General features: G+C 34.1%; 1 long non-coding RNA gene across 1 annotated transcript; it reads right to left on the reverse strand.

Moving 5' to 3' along the window:
- Positions 1-71: 71 nt before the first annotated feature.
- On the reverse strand, positions 72-21,704 carry LOC109176747. Its single transcript, XR_002053443.1, has 3 exons — positions 21,517-21,704; positions 1,865-1,870; positions 72-85 (listed from the first exon to the last, which is right to left on the reverse strand). It is a non-coding gene; the product is annotated as an uncharacterized LOC109176747 (long non-coding RNA).
- Positions 21,705-24,966: the final 3,262 nt, after the last annotated feature.

The raw sequence follows: 24,966 nt of genomic DNA on the forward strand, positions 1-24,966 counted from the left end.
TGCGGTTAGCGTTAGCGGATTATATTAGCTGATTTGACCAGCGAATTATATCAACGGTTGGTAAAAAGATATTTGAAAAGATTAGCTTTTTATATTAACATGTAAAATGACATAATAATAATAATAATAATAATAATAATAATAATAATAATAATAATAATAATAATAATAATAATAATTGTTTTAAAAAAATAAAAAAATAAAAAAATATAATTAAGCCAATCATATTAACTACTTGGGGGATTTATTTACAAAAAGAGTATTCAAATTACACAACAAATTCAAGTGGAAAACTACCTCGCAATGTCCTTGTTTAACAATCAACAATTAGCTCTTCAATATTAGTATATATTTAAAATTTTATGCCCTAATTTTTATTTGATCTCCCTTATGTCCTGTATTTGGTTTCAACCATACCTATACAATTATTTTATTGACAATTATAATTAATCTGGACTATATTATCTTGCATTTGTAAACTTAGAATTACCTATTTAAATACGCAAATTCAACATTCAATTATTTATGCATGAACAATTCTAATATAATCCTACCTTGATATACTTTAAAGTACTTATTAAAAACACATTGAGCATTATCTCAATCGCGCAATGCGCGTAAAAAACTAGTACATATATACATACATATATACATATATATATATATATATATATATATATATATATATATATATATATATATATATATATATATATAGGATCGCATTCAAATGAGAACCACTTGTCCAAGAGAGAAATCAGAATGCATATCATCCGTTCATGTGTCCAGATCAAACGCATCATAAACACTTATTTTTATAATAAAAAAATGTGGTGGTATTTTTGTAAATAATTGAACATCGAAGTGCAAGTAACAGTTTTATACAGTGCACTTAAGTGCATGCAAAATGTATTACAAGTGCAAGTAAATAAAATGTATTACATGTGCAAGTAAAATTATCAATACTAAGTGCACTACCTAACGTTATAACTAGTTGCACCTAACGTTATAATTAGGTGCACCTAGGTATACGAATGTTAACAAGGTAAATTACTTGCACATGTAAGTGAAAATATGTGCATTTGTAAATGATTTTACTTGCACTTTTTACTTGTAAATGTGCACCAGCTAATTGCACTTATAACACATTTATTTGTATGAAAGTTTGAGTTATTTACGAAATGCCACAACGTCGTTTTTAAAAAAAATTACATTTGATTCGTTGATCTGGACATGTGGACAACTGTAAATGGTTCTTATTTCTCTCCTGGGCACTTGTTGTCTTTAGAGTGTGCCTCTGTGTGTGTGTGTGTGGCCACACATCACACACATATGTATTACTTTGTATATAATATATATAATTTTAAAAACATTCATGTCGTTATATGTTAGGCTTATGAAATGCATAATTAAATAATATGTTTAATTGTAAAATATTGAATGCCACTTTAAGTTGAAGATAATATATATGCGTTATTTATTTAAATATTTTTTAATTTTTAATTTATTTATTATAACTTATAAACGGGGTGGTGCTTCCCCATCCCTGGCAGGCCCGGTCCTATCATTCTTTAGGCCCGGGGCATAACACCAAAAATGGGCCCTATACGAAATTAATATATATTTTTATAATTAAAATTTAAATTAAATAAGGAAGCAATACTAATATCAAATAACTTACACGTTTTTAACAATTTTACATACATATGAAAACAATTATAGATGCATTCCTAAATCAGTAAATCCACAATAATCAATCACTGCATCAGTATTTTCATAAATAAATAATCTAAAAACATAATAAGTGTGAATGAAAGTTATACCCCTGATTTATGTCCGTTTTTTCCGTTAAGTTTTTTTGTACATTATACTATAAAGGTTGTACATTAAAATATTTTGGACAAACATACCCCTACCGTTATAACTTTCGTTATCTTTTTCACTATTGTTACCATGCACATGCATCGTCCACCATATATTTTCTTATCTTTTTCATTAATAATAATATATACACATTAAATATTTGAGTTATATGTTAATTATTACATAAATATAAATATCAAATTTATAAAAATGATTTACATTATTATTATTATTATTTAGAATAATTTAAATATCTAAAATTTAAATAAATTTAAAATTTTAATATAATGTATTAATATTGGGTACCTATTTTTTGCACATCGCGCGTAAAAAATACTAGTATAGTTTATAAAAATGAATAAATAATTTAAAACCAAATGAGCTTATAGACAATCACATTATTATTATAATAAATAATAACGTAATTATTAGTAAAAATTTATATAAAAAAAAACTTACGAGCATAGCATAAAATCTTAATTATTGGGAACAATAAATCAAAATACTCAAACGTGATAAAAGATATTCATAATAAAATATGAAACACAATTAATTAGATAAAATAGTTCGAATAAAAAATATGTAATAAATCACACATCTTATATATTCATATCATATTTATAAATACTCTTTTTTAGTTAGATCACTTTCAAGTTTTTCTAGATTAATTTGAATACGATGACGCACAAAAATTAAATTATCTTTTAAAATATTTTTCATAACTAAATCACGAAATATATTACATATACATAACTCATATAAAGTTCACAAAACAACAACTATTCTAAATATAAGTAGTAAATTACTCGAATAGAAATAGATTCAAAATTTGATATGTATTACAAATCAATCTATATTATAAATCTCACTATAATTATAGAAAGGTAACAAAATCACAAAGTTACAAATTAAATTTAGAAAAATACAAATTAGAAATAGAAATAAATAAATTGTAGAAAAATATTATATAAAGGGATTTGATCCCTTGACGAGTATAAAAATTACAAATCCTACCAACTCAACCAACTCAAATCTTAGTGTAATAAAATTCTTAAATTCATATAATAAATAGTAGAGGAGGAAAGTTTTATCTAAAAGTAGATATGGGGATTCAATCCCTAGACCATGCAAGTTAAAGCATTTAGCCTTACCAACTCAACCAACTCAAAAATTAATATTTTATATGTGTACTAAATTATTATATCGCATTTCTACAGTATATATAAGAGTAATGGTATAGTGTAGGGGCCCCTTCCAAGCATGGGGCCCTGGGCAAGGGTCGAGCCTGCCCTTGCCCAGGGCCGGGCCTGATCCCTGGATAATCCCCATGGGGATGGGGTGGGGGGATTTTCCCTTCCCCAGAGAAGATGGGGATAGCGACGGAGAACGGGGAAGAAAGTTCGGGGCAGAGATGGGGGTATGTCCCCCGCCCCCACTTCGCCCTGTTTACATCTCTAAAGGTTATGTAATCATTGACATATATTGGACACAAGTTAGTACAATGGTTGTTCCATCTCAATACACGGGTCTGGACATTGATCCTCAAGACCATCAAACTCACCGTACATGGCATGCAGGCTCGTTAGTGTGAATTTGATGCCACCATCGCCACTGTCTAGCTTCAGGCGAGTTTGCGATGAGGATTGCGAACGTTTGGTGGATTCAGCATACATATGTTTGGTATGTCACATTATGTTGTAATACGAAATATTCCTGCACATATACGTAATGAATGTTAATTTTAATTGACATGATGACATACCCTCTTACTAAATATAACAAACTAGTATTCCATCCGTGTGATGCGGTATAAAAATTAAATACCTTTATAGTTGATATGGTTTTTTAAAAAATTAAATGACAGAAAAAAGTATTAATTCTCAAAATTCAATTCATTGCTAAATATATATTTTCTTCTGCAATATTGAATTGTTTGTTTATATTTTCTTCATTGTGTTATATATTAAATACCACATGAGATTTGAAAAATAATTTCAATGTACGTACAATGTAAACATACTTATGCAAATTACACATACAAAGGGGCAGATCGAGCATGGGTGGCACGACATAGGAAACGGCTGTGCACTTGGCCGTGTCATTTGATCTTCAAAAATTCAGATTTTAGATTTATGGTCTTTAAGAAAGTTGTAGCCCATCGAGTTTTCTTTCCGATGGAGCAAGAATCACTTTATTTGGGCATTTCTAGGCTGAGATATGGTCAAAATACCGATCAGTGGTCAGTTTTGGACGAAATCTGTGTGTTTGGAACTTAAACTTCAAAGACGATTTTGATCCCTGTGACTTCCTTTTTAGACTTTGAGGTCAATTTATGCGAGAATTTCCTATTTTTGACACTTTTTCCACTTTTGCTTTGTTTTGTCCATATGATCAAAACCATTGAAAATACCACTCTTTGGCTCCTTTGGAAGTATTTTATCCATCCTCTTAGCTTCTCCTTTGCTCCTATTGACTCCTAATGCATAAAAAATGCCCCATTTTCTTCCAAAGCTTTCCGAACCAAACTCTTTAATTGCAAAATAACACAATTTAGTCCTAATCTCATTAAATTTGTAATGATCCATAAGCAAAATGACTTGATGTGAAAAGGGGGGAAAATATAGTGATAACGTGAAAGGGAATCTTGTCCCCTTGTACCTTGATGTGAAGGATGTTACCTTTTGCTGCAAGGATTCCCTCCAAAGCTACTTTTGCTCATCACATGAAGGGAATCAAATAAGAACTTAGTATAAATAATTCGGCCAAAAAAAAAATCAATTCCATACAATATATACTTTAACCTTAATACCCAACTATATTATGATGATCTCAATATTTCTAATCAGGTGATAACCAACCTTAACTTGCGAACTTGTGAAGGATTGCACCATAAGTACATGTTATATATGCTAATGCTATATATACATGCTATATATGTTTGATCATAAAAAAAGCTACATTTATGCAATCTAGGAGAAAATACACACATTAATTATACTGTATGATGTTATGTCGTGCATTCTTACATATTTAAATTCTAGGGCTATATCATACATGTTGGGCATCTGATATGTATACTGAATGATATACAAATATGCAATGCAAGGAGAGATAACATACAATCATTTGGACTATCCATATAATATGTGACAACATGATTGATAATAAAGATGCACCTTTAAAATTTGACGCATCAATTACCAAATATAAAACGGGGTTTAGTATTGGTTATCATTGACTATAATAAGTATAATCCCATTGTTAATTCAATTGTACTGATTTTCATCTACTACCTCAGCTCATTCGCATACAACCTTGCTAGTTGTACTCTTTCTTTCAACTTTAATTTCAACATGGTAACGCCCCTTCAAGCAAAGCTGACCAAAGGTTTCCAATGCTTTCTAAACGGGATAACTCTCGTTATCTCATTGGTCCCCTATATACGCAAAACCAGTTATGGAGTGAAATTAATGCTTCTTTTTATCAATATGCTTATAGCCGTTTTTATTGCGTTCATTTCAGTGAATGTCGTAGAAGTGTCCCTTCTCTTCCAAAGGTGTCATATACCCATTTCGGAAATATTGGGCATAGTTAATGAGATTATAGCATTGTGCTGTGGAATGCTTTTGTTGAAATTTAGTGCAATATACCGCATATTTCATTTTTATTGTCTCAATTATTTTTTAGTCTGGTCTTTAGTATGTTATGATCTTCCTTTTATTTAGAATTATAGCTATTATTTAGGAGGAATAATTTAATTATTATGACTTATTCTAGTTCGATTTTTGAGGTCTTTTCGATTTATTTAACAGATTGATAGTACATGTCATATCGTACATTCATGCAATGCAGCATGGGGGAAATACACACATTAATTATAGTGTATGATGTTATGTCGTGGATTCATACATATTTAAATTTTAGGGCCATATCATATATATTAGTACGTAACTACGTATACGGAATGATATACAAATATGCAATGCAAGCTAAGGTGAGATAACATACAGTCATTAGGACTATCTATATAATCCGTAACAACACGATCGATAATAAAGATGCATCATTACAATTTGACACATCAGTTACCAATTATGAAACGGGGTTTAGTATAGGTTATCATTGACCATAATAAGTATATAATTCGATGGTTAATTAAATAATATTGTACTATTTATCATTTTAGGTCAACTAATGGTAATATAAACATAAGACATGAGAAACCTACTCTTAACACATATATGCATACATAATACATAGGGCACAAACAAATTAATGCTAAGGGTAGTACCGAGTACGTGATATCAGAACAAAATTCTTTATGTGTGCAGTGCCGTTTTAGTTTCTATAAATAGGTAGGGTTTAGAGGGATGCATGGCAGTAATCGATGCTCAGCTTTCTGCATATTCCTTCATTTCTTTCTCTCATCTGTTTCCTCATTTCTTCCTCTCATTTGCTTCCTCAGCTCCCTCGCATACAACTTAACCTTCCTAACTGTACTCTTTCTTTCAACTTTCAACATAGTAACACCCCTTCAAACAAAGCCTGCCAAAGGTTTCCAATGCTTTCTAAATAGGATAACTCTGGTATCAGAGCCCTTGTTTCGTGGTATCAGAGCTTACGCTTGACTTTGTCACTCAGTAAAAAATGAATAGCAATTGTATTTCTATTGATAATCATGCTAGTGAGAACTATAGTTATTGGAGGCAATGCATGGAAGCTTATCTACAAGGGCAGGATTTGAGGTAGCTCGTCTCTGGTGAGGAGGTAATTCTAGTAAATACGTCACAAAATGCTGAGTTACGACAGGTATAGAAGATTAAGTGTGGCAAAGCTTTGTTTCCTTTGCGAAGGTCTGTCGGTAACGATTTCATCGACCATGTTCGTGGTAAACGGTCTCCCAAAGAAGTGTGGGAGACATTTGAGAAGTTGTTCGCCCGTATGAACACGATGAGGCTCCAATACTTGGAGAACAAACTTGCTGGGATGGTCCAAAGCAATCTATCGATTCTAGATTATTTTGTGAAAGTCGAATCTTTATGTTCTGAAGTTTCATAATTGGATGAAGATGAGCCAATTAGTGGCGCTCGTTTGCATTGTTGTCTTATACGTATTCTATAACTATGTACGTTATATATGCTAATGTTATTTATACGTGCCATATATGATTGATCATAGAAAAGGTATGGCTCTATTGTGGCATGCATAACGATAACAAATTGATATTACATACCATATGGTACATTCATGCAATGCCCCATAGGATGAAATACACACATTACTATAGTGTGATGTTATGTTGTGGATTCCTACATATTTAAATTCTAGGGCCATATCATATATGTTAGCATCTGATATGTATACCGAATGATATACAAATATGCAATGCGAAGTGAGATAACATACAGTCATTTGGACTATCCATATAATTTGTAACAACATTATCGATAATAAAGATGCATCATTACAATTTGACACATGAGTTACCAAATATAAAACGGGGTTTAGTATTGGTTATCATTGACCATAATAAGTATACTTCGGTGGTTAATTCAATAGTACTGTAAGATTTACCCTTTTAAGTCAACTAATGGTAAACATGAGACATGAGAAACCTACTCTAACACATATATGCAAACATAATACATAGGGCACAATCAAATTAATGCTAAGGGTAGTACCGAGTACGTACGGAGATCAGAACAAAATTAAAAGGAACCACTTCAAGCAAAGCTGGGCAAAGGTTTCCAATACTTACTAAATAAGATAATTCTGGAATAACTCTAGTTATATCGTTGATCCTCTATATGCACAAAACCATTTATTTAGTGAAATTCCTGCTTCTTTTGTTCAATCTGGGTATAGCCATTGTTATTGTGTTCTTTTCATTGGCAGTCATAGAAGTGTCCATTTTCTTCTGTATATCCATTTTGGAATTATTGGGCATAGTTAATGATGCTGTAGGGTTTTGCTAAGGATTGCTTTCAAAATGTTATTTCAATAACTTAAACGTTGGAAGTTTTTGTTATGGATTTAGCGTAACTACATTTGTAGCACAAATCCTAGAAATTCTGGGTTTCTTCCGCGGCAGAGGAGTTATAGCCGAAGAAGAAGGTATACCTCCACCTCCACCCCTACCCCCCCTGCTGCCGCCTTGTAACACCCCCGATTCTAAGCATATTTTAAAAACGTTTAAGCTTAAGTAAAAGATAATATCTAAGCATTAATCATAAACAAAGCGAAAGCTAGTCACATGCAAACCGGGAGATGTTATGCTACACCTACACAACTATAGGTGCACAGGCTAAGTCTAATCAAAACATCATTAACAAAGTCATAATATCCAAGGCACACAGGCCACAAGTCTAACTAAGGAAGCCATAAAAGAGCTACGTTATCTAATCCATCTTCTAGCGCACTCGGGAGACTACTCATCACCTGAAAACACAAGGGTAGCACCCGTCAGCGAATAATGCTGGTAACCCACCAATACACGTTAAGTATCATAATATATAGATATAGGGAAGAGCATTTGAGACAGTGGAATACGGTATATAATCCTTTAAAACGAAGAAGGAACAACATAAGACTCAACAACAAGTCACTCACAATCAAAGACCAATCTCAACAGATTACTCAATAATCAACAAGAGCGATAAAGACAACATGTTCAACAACAAGACTTATCAAACAATAATCAACCAAAAGACAATCATAAGTCACTTCTCATGAACCATGAGAGACAAGAATCACATTCAGATGAGTATCGAGTTCCAACCTTATGCCCTATTCCAACCATTCTCTCCAGGCCAACCTTATTACAGTTCCAACCTTTACCTCCTAGTGCCACCCTGTACACCAAGTCCAACCTTATTCCACCGGAGCGATCTGCCCCCCGCCTGCATCCGCCAGCTTTAACCGCCAAACGGGGACACTCGTAGTGTCAATAATCATATAGAAAAGTACTAATCACGTGATAGTCTATCTCCTTTCATTTATTGCCCACCAATCATATAACAATACATAGTCCTCATCAACGGAGGATTGGGGCTCATCAATAGCCCAATCAAGTATCAATAAACGGGTACATCACATGTACAAGATCATATCAAGGAATACAACCGATAGATTTCAATGAAAGACATGAATAGACCATCAAACAACGATACATTAGGAACAAACGAACAACACATACTAGCATCAACAACATTAAGACTAGCATGTACATCAAAAGGAGAAACATAACAGTTCAACCGAACCTCAATGACTTCACATTAATCCAACGAATCACAAGGTTGGACCATAAACACAATTCAAGAATCGTAATCCTATCATGGATACTTAGGACACCGTTCTAGACATACGAAACATCAAAGGAGACACACAAGTGCACAACAATTCAAGAAAACGGAGGCCAAAGCATCACGTACCAGTGGGTGGAACCGCAGGTGGACAACCACCCGCCACTCACTACCTGCCGGTACCAGCGGGTGGAACCACGGGTGGGCCTCCACCCATGGCTCTGCCCGCCGGCATAGCACACGCCCACATTGGGTGGAACGGCGGTAGGGGCCCTACCCGTTGTTCCGCCCGCTGCCTCCCCTGAAGCAACAATAATTTCCCTTTCGGGGAAAAACATCAATAAGGCCAAGTTCAAGTCCAAAACACCCAAACCCTCACATTCAACAAGAAAATGACTTGAATACATGAATAGCTCAAAAGATAGCATTTAAGAATCCTAGATACAAGTTCTAACATGCATAAACACAAGATTATGCATCAAATCACTCACAACATCAAGAACAATCATAGAATGTCAAGCAATCATCATAACAAGTGCAAAATAGGTTTTGTAAAGCATGAGTTACCTTTGTAGACCACAAATCTCTTCCTTAGACTCCTAGACTCCTCCTTGAGGTTCCTCCTCACCCAAATCTTCTCAACAAAACCAAAACCACACAAAGAAGAATCACAACTTAGATAAAGACTATGCAAAACTACTCAAAAACACCAACTAAGCTAAGATCTTACCCTTCCTAGTGCTTTAATGGTGGAAAGGTGAAATCTTGGAGAGATCCCTTGCAATGAAGAAAGTGGTCTTTTCTTGGATTGGGAAGAAAGCTACTATTCTAGTGAGAGGGTGGAGAGTTTAGAGTGTCTTGCCAAATGAGGGGAAATGAAATGTGATCTTGCTAAGAAAAGACTTGAATGCCAAGCAAGTGTGAAAAGACAAGCATACCCTTACTAAAAGGCTAGGAAGACTAAAAGACCATGTACAACTTATAAAGCTCAAAGTCATTTTTATTGACTAAACCTATTGACCAAGGAATTGGTCAATCTAAGTCCTCCGACTTTTAATTAGAGAAATGGAAGGGAAATTCATGAGAAGGCTTAGAATTAATTACATAATTAATTCTATTTAAGGATTGGATTTTCGGGGTATCACACGCCTCTCCTACAATGGTGACTGTTGCCACTGTTAATTCACCCCCACCTGTTATACCTCCACCTCTACCTCACCATCCACCCCACTAGCTATACTTCCACCTCAACCCTCACCTGCTGCCGCCTCACATGCGATTGTGACCGTTGCCGCTGTTAATCTACCCCCACCTGCTATGCCTACACCTCCACCTCCACCCCACTTGTTGCCGCCTCCCCTGAAGAACAACAACCTCAACCTGTTGTTGCTGCCGCTGATAATGTAGAAGCACCTCTCCACCGCCCTGTTGTCCAGCGTCAAGGAGCTCTGGTAGCTCTAGCTCAGGGTCGACGACCTGGTTTTGGTTGTTGGTTTTGCTGGATTTGCATCCAGATCGCTCTGATATGCATGATCCGATTCGATCCGGTAGATGGGCTTAACTTTTATTTATATTATATTATTAGAAATTTAGTGTAATTTTGTTTTTTGGCATCATATCTATCATTCCGATCTCAGATTTTCAGCTCGTTTTTATTTTTATTTTTTTAAATTTTTCAGATAGATCCTTATTGTTATTTTTGGGTTCATGTTTCTCAGGTGTAGTATGTTTTTTAGTTTTTAGTCTCTGATCTTTTACTTGATAAATGGTTTATTTTTTTAAAATCCTTTGACATTTATTATTTAATATAAAAATTAAATAGTAAATATGTTTAATATATATATAATTTAGTGCCCTATGACTAGGAAGAATATAATGAAAGTTGGGAAATTAAAATGATAGGACTTGGGAAATTAAAATGATGGGAGTTGAGAAGGGATAAGAAGAAAAGAACATACATGAGAAAAAGTTAATCTCCACCTTATAAGTTTTTGACCAGTAAGGGCTCCGTAACCTCTTCTTGTCACCCTCATTAGGACTCCCAAGACTGCAGTTACCATTGTTCCTATATAAAGGAAGCAGGGGAAGGGGTATAAGAGTACATAACACAGAAGAAAAAGGATGGAAAGAAATAAGGAGGCAATATGCCAAACTCAGCAGTTGCTTGCAAACAAACCTATTTGAAGTGACTTCCTCAAGAACAACTGTGAACTCAAGTTTGTTTCGAGGAAGTGCATCAACTGTAAACAAGCTCCTCAAGAACCACTACAAGAAAAATCACGAATCACGACGGAAACATCGCGACGGAACGTAATCTGTTGTCGATTCGCAACGGTTTTTGCGACGGAACGTGTTCTGTCACAATTTTGCGTTGTAAATGGTGATGGAATTCAATTCCGTAGCGATTTTGGCACAAAGTGAGAAAAAACCTAGGAAATTTTGGCGCCAACTTTTTGGTGACGAATTTTGCGACAGAATTAAGTTTTGTCACTACAATAACGACGAAAAAGGCAACTGACAATGGTTTCGTCGCGGTTTTGCGATAGAATTGGCGACGAGAATAAATTCCATTGCGATATTTGGCGCAAAGTGGAAAATATTCCCACGTAATCATTGCACCAAGGAATTGACGACAAAGGCTAACGACGGAAATTGCGACGAAAATTTTTTTTGTCGCGAAAATATTTAAATTTTGAAGTAAAATTTATTTTTGCTACAGAATGGGACGACGTAATGAATTCTGTTGCAAATATGTTGACACATTCGCGATAGAAAGTGCGACGCCCTACATGTCTGCCGCGCTACGGCGATGGAATCGACAACGGAAATGATTCCTGTTGCGATGTTTGGGGCAAAGAAAGATTTGACATTTGATGTTGGCGACGGAACTTGCAACGATCGTTCATCTCGTCACTAAAATATTTAATTTTGTAAGTAAAATTTATTTTTCACTACAGAATAAGACGACGGAATTGATTCCGTCGCCAATAGGTTAACACATTGGCAACAGAAAATGTGACGTCCCACATGTCCGTCGCGCTATAATGATGGAATCAGCAACTGATATTAATTCTGTTACGATGTTTGGCGCAAAGATAGATTTGATGTTTGAGGTTGGCGACAGAACTTGCGACGGTCGTTCTTTCCATCACTAAAATATTTAATTTTTAAGTAAAGTTTATTTTTGCTACAGAATGAGACGACGGAATCGATTCCATCGCCAATATGTTAACACATTGGCAACAGAAAATGCGAGACCCCACATGTTCGTTGCGCTACGACGATGGAATCAACAATGGAAATTAATTTGTTATGATGTTTGGTGCAAATATAGATTTCACGTTCGAGTTTGACGATGGAACTTGCGACGGTCGTTCTTTCTGTCGCGATAATATTGAATATTTTAAGTAAAATTTATAACTATTTAATTGTCAAATTTTGCACTAAGTTTGGTATTACAATTGGAAAAATTTTAAAATTTAATGTAAAATTTAAAAATGCATATGAATTCATATGCTATAACTAATTGCATAAGTTTTTTAATCACTACTCCATACGAATTCATATGCTACAACTAATTGAAAATCTTTAACCATTGGCCGAAATGAAATATTTATTTTAAAAATTTGTTAAATGAATTCTTCAGTTTGATTATTTAACAAATTTTCACCTAATTGTAAGCACTCCTAAAGATAACAATAAAAGTTTGCTGAATATTTAAATATAAGAAGATTTTGATCATACACAAATGTAAAAATTAATTAAATAATTAATTAATTTTTCTTAATTATTTACAATTATATATATCTATTATATTCATTAATTCAAAACGACATAATTTTTATAATTCTCTCTCTCTCTCACACACACATTTATTTATTTATTTATTTATATTGTAATTTAAAAATCTAACCTTTAAATAATTAAAAATTAAAATTTAGCTTTCAAAAAAAAAATTAAAATTTAAACTTTTAGTAACGACATATTCCTTTAAACTATTTATTATTCTGATGTAAACTATTTTTTTAACATTTTAATAATAATAATAATAATAATAATAATAATAATAATAATAATAATAATAATAATAATAATAATAATAATAATAACAGTAAAAATAACAACAACAATTAGCATTTTATTTTTATATTATTATTATAATAATTAAATCAGTGTACACAAAATTATAATCGTGCTATAAAAAATTTTTACTCTAAAACAATATGAATGTCATGCTATAATTACTCTAAAAAATACATTGTCTTTTATTTACTAAAATAAAACATTATTTGTTGTAGCACAGATTTTAATTATTCTATTCCAAATATATATTGGTTTAAATAAAATGTATAGTCATCCATTACAAGCTGATCTGCTATATATTAGACAAAAATTTTCTATATTTTAAGAATTTAAATACAAAAATTTCATTATCTAATCAATCATATAGGAAAAAATAATAATTTTTCAAAATACCGAGTATTAATTAGGATTTACTAGATGAATAGTGCACATATAATAACAATTGAAGTTTGAATCATATACACAATAAAAACTTATGAATTAATATGATATAACTTAATTGCATAACAATTTCACAATATCAATAAACATATTATAATCATGCCACTTTTAACAGAAATTAAGTTAAGTTATACGGATTAACCGACGTTGAATATATATACTAACAATTCACTTAACAGATCAGTTAATTCGATAAACCAATATTTTAACCATTGATCGAACTGAAATATTTTTAATTAAAAAAATTGTTTGTTGAAATTTTTTGGTTTGATCGTTTAACAAATTTTCACCGAATTGTGCACACTCCTAAAGATAATAATTAAAATTTTCGTAAATATTTAAATATAAGAAGATTTTGAGCCATTCTCTTAAATATGAGAAATAATTAAGTAATTAATTTTCTCAATATTTTGTGAATTATATTTATTGTGATGATTAAATTATTTTCAAAAAATGAGTTATTCTCTTAAAATTGTTTTACGAAAAAAATGAGTCTTCCTACTCTCTCGCCTCTAATTTCTAATTTTTCCCACTTTCCCAAATTTCTCATTTCCCTCCTAAAATTTCTATTCTTCCCACTCTTCTGCCAGCTCGCCTAAGTTTTCCCATTTCCCCTAATTCCCCCTACAATTTCTAAATCCCTAACATTCATTTAGGCTTCAGCAGTTCACACACATTGCAATTCTCTAAATGTTACTGATTTACTGAATTTATAAAACAAAGCCCTAATTCTCTAAATACACAAGTTTTTTAAATATTTTTTTATCTTTTACAGTCTTTTTTTGATGGTGAGTTCTGTCTTCTCTTCCAAAATTCAGAATTCAAAAGCTACAATCATGGCTTCGTTGTTTCACTCAGATTGCCCTCCGTTCAGCACTTCAGTGAGACAGCGAGTCAGCATGGTGCAATGGTGCGTCCGCTCAGCGCCTCAGCCCGTTTAGCGACTCATCCGACTGTTGCCGTGCAATCGTTATATCCTACACCACGGCGCACATAGCACTGTGCGCCGCGCGCCTCCCAAAACGACGTCGTTTTGGGGTCGTGTTGGGAGGCGCGGTAGGAAGTTGCTGAGATTATGTGTATTCATTCACAACGTTATGTGTATTCGTTCACAACGTTATGTGTATTGGTTCATACAGTTATGTGTATTTTTTATACAATTATGTACATTGTTTTTATACAATTATGTACATCCGAATCAGAAAATTTGTGTGTATTATGTTAAGAGTTGATGTGTATTATGTTAAAAGTTTATGTTTATTATGTATTATGTTAGATTATGTGTATTATCTTTTAAAAAGAGTATGTATATTTTGTTATAACATTATGTGTATTCATGTATAACATTATGTGTATTCAAGTATAACATTATGTACATTCTTGAACAGCGGGTTTTTTTTTTTAAAGAAAAGCCTACTGCCATTCACTGGGGCGGGAAATTTCAAAAAAAAAAATAATTAAAACGACGTCGTTTTGCATCTGGGCGCATAGTGCAATGTACGCCGTGGTGTAGGATATAAATTGCCGTTGCCGTGTTGTGTTGTGCGTTTATGGGCTGGGAAAGAAAGGCTACGCGGGCCAGAAGAAACTGTGTTTCAGTGCTAGAGGTGGTAATTTTCTAAGACCATTAGGAGAGTCCTTACTCAAATCAACTGAGCAATTAGGTTTCATTGTGAGAAACACCCGCTCAACTTCGCCTCGATTTGGGTCGAGTCTGTAGAGAGTAAGGGGTCAAATGAGGATGGGAATATCGTCTTTGAGAATGAGGGGATGCCTAATAACGAGGTTGGGACAGATTCTCCAAAAAAGGTGCTGATCTTGATGAGTGTTACTGGCAGGGGGCATAGGGGCTCTACTGAGGCCATTAAGGCAACTTTTCATGAAGAATTTGGAGAGAAGTATCAGGTCAATTTGATTTGCAAAGTTTTTTGTTTTTCTTTAATAGCTTGCAAATAATCTGTTTTTTACCGCTTGTAAAATATTATGGATTTATGGGTTATAGATTGTACTCCGAATAATAAATTGTTTTGCTCATTTAGCCTATTGCCCATTTGGTTGGTACAGCTGAGTGGAATGGGATAGCTTGAGACTTCTTAGCTGGTAATTATTTTTCTTGTGAATACGTGATATGCTAATATTAATGATTAAATGTTGATTTTATATTGCTTTTTTATGATATTCATACATATAAATCAGTATATTAATTTTGATTACTGAATCTGTCTGATTTGGTGGTTAATTCTTTTTCTATTCTGAGTAATCTTTTGTTCTTGAGCTTGGCATACCAAAGATAATCATGAATTGACTCCTTCGCATTGGTGGGGCAAAGGATGGTAGATTATGCAATTCTATGATACTACTAGAAGCAATCTTTTCAATGGTGAATTGATCTCATTTCATATCTGCTATCTTACAGTCTTATGTTCTTATTGAACTTTGAAGTGAATGTATGAATGTGTCATTCTGTGGATTAAAGATCATGAAATGAGGAAGAACTTGTTGCTGAAATTCTTTGCTTATAGAGTTATAGTTTGTCGGTAATCACCATTTTGTTGTTGGTCAAGTGGTCACATCTCATCATTAGCATTCTTGTATTCACCATATAGTTTTTTGGTAATCACAATTTAGTGAGAACAATTCAGGTCAATTCATTTACTTACCAATGTAAGAGTTCAAAGTTGATTGTTATTGTAATGTGGTTTATAGTGATGTTGGTTACTACATTGAATTGACGATGAGCATTGTGTTTGATAGTTCCGTAACTTGATTGTTATTTTGTTAGAGAAGCAAACCAATATCATTTGATATATGCATGACTTCATGGAGTTCATGCGTTTTACACTAACTCATTGTAACACTATAATGTGATGTATTTTGTGCATTATTGTCTTGTGCCTTATACAAATATACGTATTGTAGTCAATTCATTCACATGCGTAGGTTTATGATTGTCTGCATTGCATTACTAACATTCCTATGGCATGTAATTGTTTAAGCATACACATATCAAAAAACATGATGGTCAAACATTCATAGTTGAGAAAGATAAATAAATTCATGCAAGTTTATTTATCTTGATTTTTCTTGAATATATATGAATTTAGATTAAAAAAATTGTACTAAATTATTTAATTTTTTGCAGGAGCAAGTTGCATTGTAACTGGAAGTATTGACACAAAATGGAGAGGAAGAAAATGAAAGTCAATTGTACAATGATGTTGTTGGCAGGTATGTAAGAAAAAAAATAGTTTATGGACTTGGCTCATATGGTAGCTTCATTCTGTGGTCTAATTAGTGTTAACACATCGGATAATATAATCTCAACATTGCAACCATTAGACAATGCTAATTCTGCAAAGATGCAAGATGATATTCCGAATTTGAAGACTTCTATGCTTTTTATGTAGCAGCTTGTCTTTGAGAGTGAGAGAGCTGGTACTGCATCATCAACCTCACCGCAACAGGATTGAAATAGATTTTGATTTTTATGCATTATTATATTGTTGTTTAGACATTAATTTGTATTAAGTACAACATTAAGCTTTTTTGAATATAAAACAATAGTACTTTTGTAATACAAATTATGTTAATTTTTATTGATAGTGTTTTTGTTTATAAATGTAATTGCATATTAACATTTTAATACTAACATTAGAATTTTAACAAAATAATAATAATTAATAAAATATTAAAAAATAATTATTTAGCAAAATTGCGACGAGATATGATTTTTAGCGATGAATATTAAGCGATGGAATCGCGATAGAAATTTGTTCCGTTGTTTTTCTTACGACGAATCTTTGTGATGGAAGACGGAATTTGCAACAGAAAGGTTAGCGACGGAATCATGAAGACAGTTTGTTCCGTCGTTTTCTTACAACAGAATTTTGTGACGGAATACAGAATTTGCAACGGATATGATATCGAAGGAAATCGCGACGACAATTATTTCTGTTGTTATATTTCACGACAGCAATAGAAGACAGAATATGAGTTTTGCGACAGATAGTTTTTTTCACACAATTGCGAAGGAAAGAAACATTTCCGTTGCCAAAACCGTGACGGACTCACGACGGAATGATTTCTGTTGCCAACTTCGCGACGGAAAATTCCGTTGTGTTTTTCCGTGACGGACTCACGACGGATTATTTCCGTTGCAAAATGAAATATGACAAGCCTGGAGGCTACGGAATGAATTCCGTCGCGAAAATGCAAAATTCCGTCACCAAAACGCGATTCACGACGGAATTTCACGTTTTCGCGATGGAATTTTTCCGTCGCGAATCGTGATTTCTCTTGTAGTGAACAATTGTGAACTCAAGTTTGTTTTGAGGAAGTGCACCAACTGTGAACAACAAATATGTTTAATATATATAATTTAGTGCCCTACGACTAAGAAGAATATAATGAAAGTTGAGAAATTAAAATGATGGGAGCTAAGAAGGGATAAGAAGAAAAGAGCATACATGAGAAAATGTGATCAGAGAAAAGGAAATTACTTTTCTTTCAGTATGCATGAGAATGGAAAATAAGGTAGATGGATGTCGTGTCTGACAGTTGAGCAAAGGTTTCCAATACTTTCTAAATGAGATTACTCTGGTATCAGAGCCCATGTTTTATGGTATCAGAGCCCATGTTTTATGGTATCAGAGCCCAGGTTTGACTTTGTCACCCAGTAAAAAATGGATTACAATAGTATTTCTATTGGTAAGTGAGCTAGTGACCATAGTAAGTATAATTCGATAGGTTAATTGAATAGTAATGTAGGATTTACCATTTTAGGTCAACTAATGCTAAACATGAGACAATTAAAAAAAAATGCTAAACATGAGTCATGAGAAACCTAGCTACCCTAACACATATATGCATATATACATAATACATATAGCACAAATAAATTAATGCTAAGGTACTGGGTAGTACGGGGGATTAAAACAAAATTAAAAGCAACCAATAGAATTTGTGCACTTTATGTGTGCTGTGCAGTGCAGCTTTGTATACATAGGGATGCAGCAATGGATGCTTAGTAGCTCACTGCATTATCTTCCTTTCTTTCATCTGCTTCCTGAGCTCTCAATCCCTCTTTGCATACAACCTTTCTAGCTTTACTCTTTTTTTTTTTTTTAAACATTCAACGTGGTGACGCCCCTTCAAGCAAAGCTAACTAGAGGTTTCCAATGTTTTTTAAATGGAATAACTCTAGTTATCTCGTTGATCCTCTATATGCACAAAATCATTTATTTAGTCAAATTCCTGCTTCTTTTGTTCAATCTGGGTATATGCATTGTTATTGTGCGCCTTTTAGTGGTTGTCATAGAAGTGTCCATTTTATTTCGTATATCTATTTTGGAATTATTGAGCGTAGTTAATGAGGCTGTAGAGTTTTGCTGTGGATTGTTTTCAATAGGTCATTTCAATAACTTTAACGTTGGAAGTTTTTTTTTTTAAATTTTATGGATTTAGCGTAGCTACATTTGTAGCACGTACAAATCCTAGAAATTCTGGGTTTCTTTCGCGACGCAGGAGTTATAGCCGAACAAGAAGGTATACCTCCACCTCTACCACTGCCCCCACCTACTATAATTCCACCTCAACCCCCACCCTCACCTGCTGCCGCCTCTCCTATGGTGGTTACTGTTGCCACTGTTAATCCACACCCACCTGCTATACCTACACCTCCACCTCCACCCCACTTGTTGCCGCCTCCTCTGAAGGACAACAACCTCAACCTGTTGTTGCTGCCGCTGATAATGTAGAAGCACCTCTCAGCCGCCCTGTTGTCTAGCGCCGAGGAGCTCTGGTAGCTCTAGCTCAGGGTCGACGACCTGGTTTTGGCTGTTGGTTTTGCTGGATTTGTGTCCAGATCGCTTTAATATGCATGATCCGATATGATCTGGTAGATGGGCTTAACTTTTATTAATATTATATTATTAGAAACTTTGTGTAATTTTGTTTCTTTGCATCATATCTATCCTCCCGATATAATATTTTCAGCTCGTTTTTTAAATCTGTTTTTTTTTTTTTTTTTTTTTTTTTATATTTCTCAGATGGATCCTTATTTTTATTTTTGTGTTCATGTTTCTCGGGTGTAGTATGTTTTTTAGTTTTTAGTCTCTATTCTTTTACTTGATAAGTGGTTTTTTTTTTTAAGAATCCTTTGATTTCATGAAATGATAATTTTAAGCCATGTGAGGAATAAAATATTATTGACATTTATTATTTAATATAAAAATTAAATAGTAAATATGTTTAATATATATAATTTAGTGCCCTACGGCTAGGAAGAATATAATGAAAGTTGGGAAATTAAAATGATGGGAGTTGAGAAGGGATAAGAAGAAAAGAACATATATGGGAAAAAGTGATCAAAGAAAAGGAAATTGCTTTTCTTTCAGTATGCATGAGAATGGAAAATATGGAAGGAGGATGGCGTGTCTGATAGTTGAGCAAAGGTTTCCAATACTTTCTAAATGATATAACTCTGGTATCAGAGCCCATGTTTCGTGGTATCAGAGCCCATGTTTGCCTTTCAATGGTTGTCATAGAACTGTCAATTTTCTTCCGTATATCCATTTTGGAATTATTGCGCATAGTTAATGAAGCTGTAGGGTTTTGCTGTGGATTTCTTTTAATAGGTCATTTCAATAACTTTAATGTTGGAAGTTTTTTTTATGGATTTAGCATAGCTACATTTATAGCACAAATCCTAGAAATTCTGGGTTTTTTCCGCGGCGGAGGAGTTATAGCTGAAGAAGAAAGTATACCTCCACCCCTATCCCCACCTGCTATACTTCCACCCGAACCCCCAACCCCACCTCCTGCCGCCTCTCCTACGGTGGTGAACGTTGCCGCTATTAATCCACCCCCACCTGTTATACCTCCACCTGCTATACTTCCACCCCAACCCCCACCCCCACCTGCTGCCGCCTCTCATGTGATGGTGACCGTTGTCGCTGTTAATCCACCCCCACCTACTATACCTATACCTCCACACCACCCCACCCCCACCTGTTACCGCCTCTCCTGAAGAACAACAGCCTCAACCTGTTGTTGCTGCCACTGATAATGTAGAAGCACCTCTCCGCCGCCTTGTTTTCCAGCGTCGATGAGCTCTGGTAGCTCTAGCTCAGGGTCGACGTCCTGGTTTTGGCTGTTGGTTTTGTTGGATTTGCGTCTAGATCGCTCTGATATGCATGATCCGATCCAATCCGGTAGATGAGCTTAACTTTTATTTATATTATATTATTAGAAACTTAGTGTAATTTTGTTTCTTGGCATCATATCTATCATCTCGATCTCAGATTTTTAGCCCATTTTTAAATTTTTTTTTTTTTAATTTATCGGATGGATCCTTTTTGTTATTTTTGGATTCATGTTTCTCAGGAGTAGTATGTTTTTTTAGTTTTTAGTCTCTGATCTTTTACTTGATAAATGTTTTTTTTTTTAGAATTCTTAGATTTCATGAAATGATAATTTTAAGCCATGTGAGAAATAAAATATTATTAACATTTATTATTTAATATAAAAATTAAATAGTAAATATGTTTAATATATATAATTTAGTACCCTACAACTTCGAAGAATATAATAAAAGTTGGGAAATTAAAATGAGGGAGCTGAGAAAGGATAAGAAGAAGATAACATACATGGGAAAAAGTGATATGAGAAAAGGAAAATACTTTTATTTCAGTATTCATAAAAATGAAAAATAAGGTAGGTGGATGACGTGTCTGACAGTTGAGTTTGCCTAATAAACGAAACCAAACAACAGAATCAGTCATTTGTTTGTTTGTTTTTTTTTTTTGTTTTTTTTTGGAACAGTAAAGACATATCTGAAATAAGAGAATTACAAATGATAGAGGGAGGGTTCGTAAACCACTCCGAGCAACCAGACAAAGAAGGAGACTTCCTAGCTAACAGATGAGCCGTCTGATTCGCAGATCACCTAGCGAACACTAAACTGCTATGAGCAAACAAGCTTAATTAAGTTTTTCATATCAGATAAAATAACATGAAAGTAAGACTCCCCTAAAGATGAATTATAGTTCTGGACTACTTGAAGTGAATCAGACTCAACAATGATCTTGTTAAAAGCTAAGGATTTGAGCCAAGATAGAGATTCATGAATTGTTATCACTTCGGCTTCCTTGACGTTGTACAAACCCCTCTAGTTAAGTCCTCTTGCGGCCAAGAACCGTCCTTGGTCGTCTCTTAAGACAGTCGAATCCCATGCAACCATTATCCTGGTTTATGGCGGCATCAACATTGAGTTTCATGAAGCCCTGATGTGGTTTGGTCCAATGCTCGACAATAATAGTGTTTCTCTGTGGTTTGAGATTGTCTGTCGTAGCTGCATGCCATGCCGCATAGTAATCCTTTTGTTCTGAAGATGAAGCTACTTGCCGAAACTAGTGTGATTATTCCATATAGTATCATTTCTCAGTTTCCAAATATTCCAACATACCATTGATAGTTTGCAAAGCTGATCTGAAGAGTTTCTTTATGGCTGGCGAGCTGTCGTAGGCTCCCAAATTAAAACCTTACAAACGTAGTAGCGGGAGTAAGGATCGATCCCACGAGAAGTAACTAGTTTAATGTAGGGCTCAAATTAAAGGAAAGGGGGGTTTGGTATGAAAGTGATAATCAAAGTAAATAAACGAATAAAGCAATAAAAAGAATATATTGAAAGCACTTATAATAGAAAACCTTGGTTAGTAAAGATCCACCACCGGAATTTAGCACCGATCATTGATTCCAAAGGTAATTAATATGCAATTGAATATTTTTCATGAAATTATTTCATTTCCGTTTTCCCTTAGTTGTAGATAACTAAAATACATGTGGTTTAATTACCCTAACTACTAAATAATCTAAGACAAGCGCTATAGATTTAATTTAATAGCAGCAATAGGAACTAGGAAAACCGACAAACTAAATAACACAAGCACAAACGGTTGCATTTAATTTAGGAAAATTTTCTCCTTGAGACCAATTATCACTAAAGCCGTCAATAATTAACCTTAGTTGCTACTGAATATTAGAATAATTTGTAGCACAACATTATCAAATATAGCAAATAATTATATCAAATAAATAACTAGTAGGCCTCCCTAGCAATTAAATGATATAACTATTCAAATAACTTAGAAGAATATTTAATACTCAAACGCATAAAAATTATATAATAAAAATAAATAAATAATCTCACAGCATACTCAATTCTGGGGCTTCAATTCACTAAACCAAGCTAAAGAAAATTAGCCACGCAGGGACATTGATAACCACTTTAAAGAAAAAAAGATAATCAAGAGGAGAAAGTCAGAATGAACGTTTCAACAAGAGAATCCTTCTACTATTTATACAGCTCTTGAATTATTTTCAAATCAGTTTTCACCGTACAATTCCTATCATTCCGTCGAGCGACGAATTCTTCCGCGATTTTCGTTCTTGGTCGAGAATTTCGTAGCATTTTGACAAAGCTTTGTTGCACGTTCTGTACGTAAGAAAAGAAACAAAAACAATGTTAAATGTTTTATTTATTTTGTCTTTTTCTAAGAATTTGGGTGGGTTGGGCCATAGTGTTATAGGATTAGGATAGAATTAAGAAAATGGATTCAAAACAAATTATTAACTAAATATTATTATAAAACACTAATTAATTAATTAAATTCTAAATTAAAATAATTATTAAATAATTATAAATAACTAATGCAAAAATATTATAAAGATGTATATAAAATAAGAGTATAAAATATGTCTATCAATGGCGTCACAATCATTCCAGCAAGCCTTAGCAAAATCACACTCCACAAAGATGTGTTGTATGGATTCCTTGCCATCTTTACACAAATGGCACTTATCATCACAATTGATATGCTTCTGCCTGAGTGTATCTTTGGTAGGTAAACACTCATTACATGCCTGCCACAGAAAACTCTTGACCTTAGGAGGAATATCAAAATGCCAAATACTTCTCCAACCTACAACATCATCCTCATTCAGCTCGTCATAAAGAGCCTTGTAATAACTCTTAACTGAGAATTTGCCATCATCATTATGTCCCCAAATGACTCTAACTTGAACATGTTGTTTGGGTAGGGGGATTTGCATGATAAGATCAGCGTCCCTAGGTATGAAGATATTCCTGATAGTGGATTCGTCCCAGTTGTTAGTCTTGAGGTCGATTAGGTCTTCCACTTTAGAATTCTCCATATAGGGGTAGGGGAAAGGCACGATCATTGGGTTTGTGTTATCCGGCAGCCAATTGTCTTCCCAAATACGAGTTTGAGTACTGTTCCCTATCCTCCATCTTGTGTGTCTACGGATTATATCTTGCGTTGCCATCATGCTGCTCCATATAAAAGATGGATTGGCCCATGCTTTGGCATCAAGAAAAGAGGAGTTTGGGTAGTATCTTGCCTTGTAAACTCTAGAAACCAAAGAATCTGTGTTCTGGAAAAGCCTCCAAACTTGTTTGGATAGAAGAGCCAGGTTGAAAAGATGTAGATCCCAAAGGCCAAGCCCACCCCAATTCCTTGGTATACAAAATTTGTTCCAAGATCTCCACGCAATGCCTTTTCTATCCATACTACCACCTTTCCACCAGTATTGGTTCATAATTATTTCAACTTCTTTGACAAGGCCCTTAGGCAAACCCATTGCATAAGTTGGAAGGGCTTGAAGAACTATTTTCAAAAGGATCTCCCTCGCCGCTTTGTATATGAAATGGTGATTCCACCCTTGTATACGGTTGGCAATGCGATTCTTGATGAAGCTCATGATCTCTTTTCTGTTCCTCCCCACCATCATAGGGAGCCCAAGAAAATTACCATTGTTGTTGCTATATTGAATACCCAAGATGTCACTTAGATGAGCTCTCACTGTAACCGGGGTATTGTTGCTAAAAGTCAAACAAGATTTACTCAGGTTAATACTCTGGCCTTAGGCCCTCTCGTAATCAATCAGTAGGGTCTTCAGATTGTTAGCTTCCACCTCATTAGCATTGAAGAAAATGAAACTGGCATCGACAAAGAAGAGGTGACTAATATAGGGAGCATTCCTGGCTACTATAATACCATGTAAATTACCTCTTCTTTCCTGGCGTCTTAACATGGCACTGAAGCCTTCTACGACAAGGATAAAGAGGTAAGGGGATATAGGATCACCCTGCCTTAAGCCTCGTTCTGGTAATATTGGACCAATCTCCTGACCTTGGTTCAATATAAAATAGCTCACGGATGATACGCATTCCATAATAATATCAACCCGCTTGGTACAA

This window comes from Ipomoea nil, unplaced genomic scaffold (genome assembly GCF_001879475.1).
Source record: "Ipomoea nil cultivar Tokyo-kokei standard unplaced genomic scaffold, Asagao_1.1 scaffold0176, whole genome shotgun sequence".
Taxonomy (NCBI): domain Eukaryota; kingdom Viridiplantae; phylum Streptophyta; class Magnoliopsida; order Solanales; family Convolvulaceae; genus Ipomoea; species Ipomoea nil.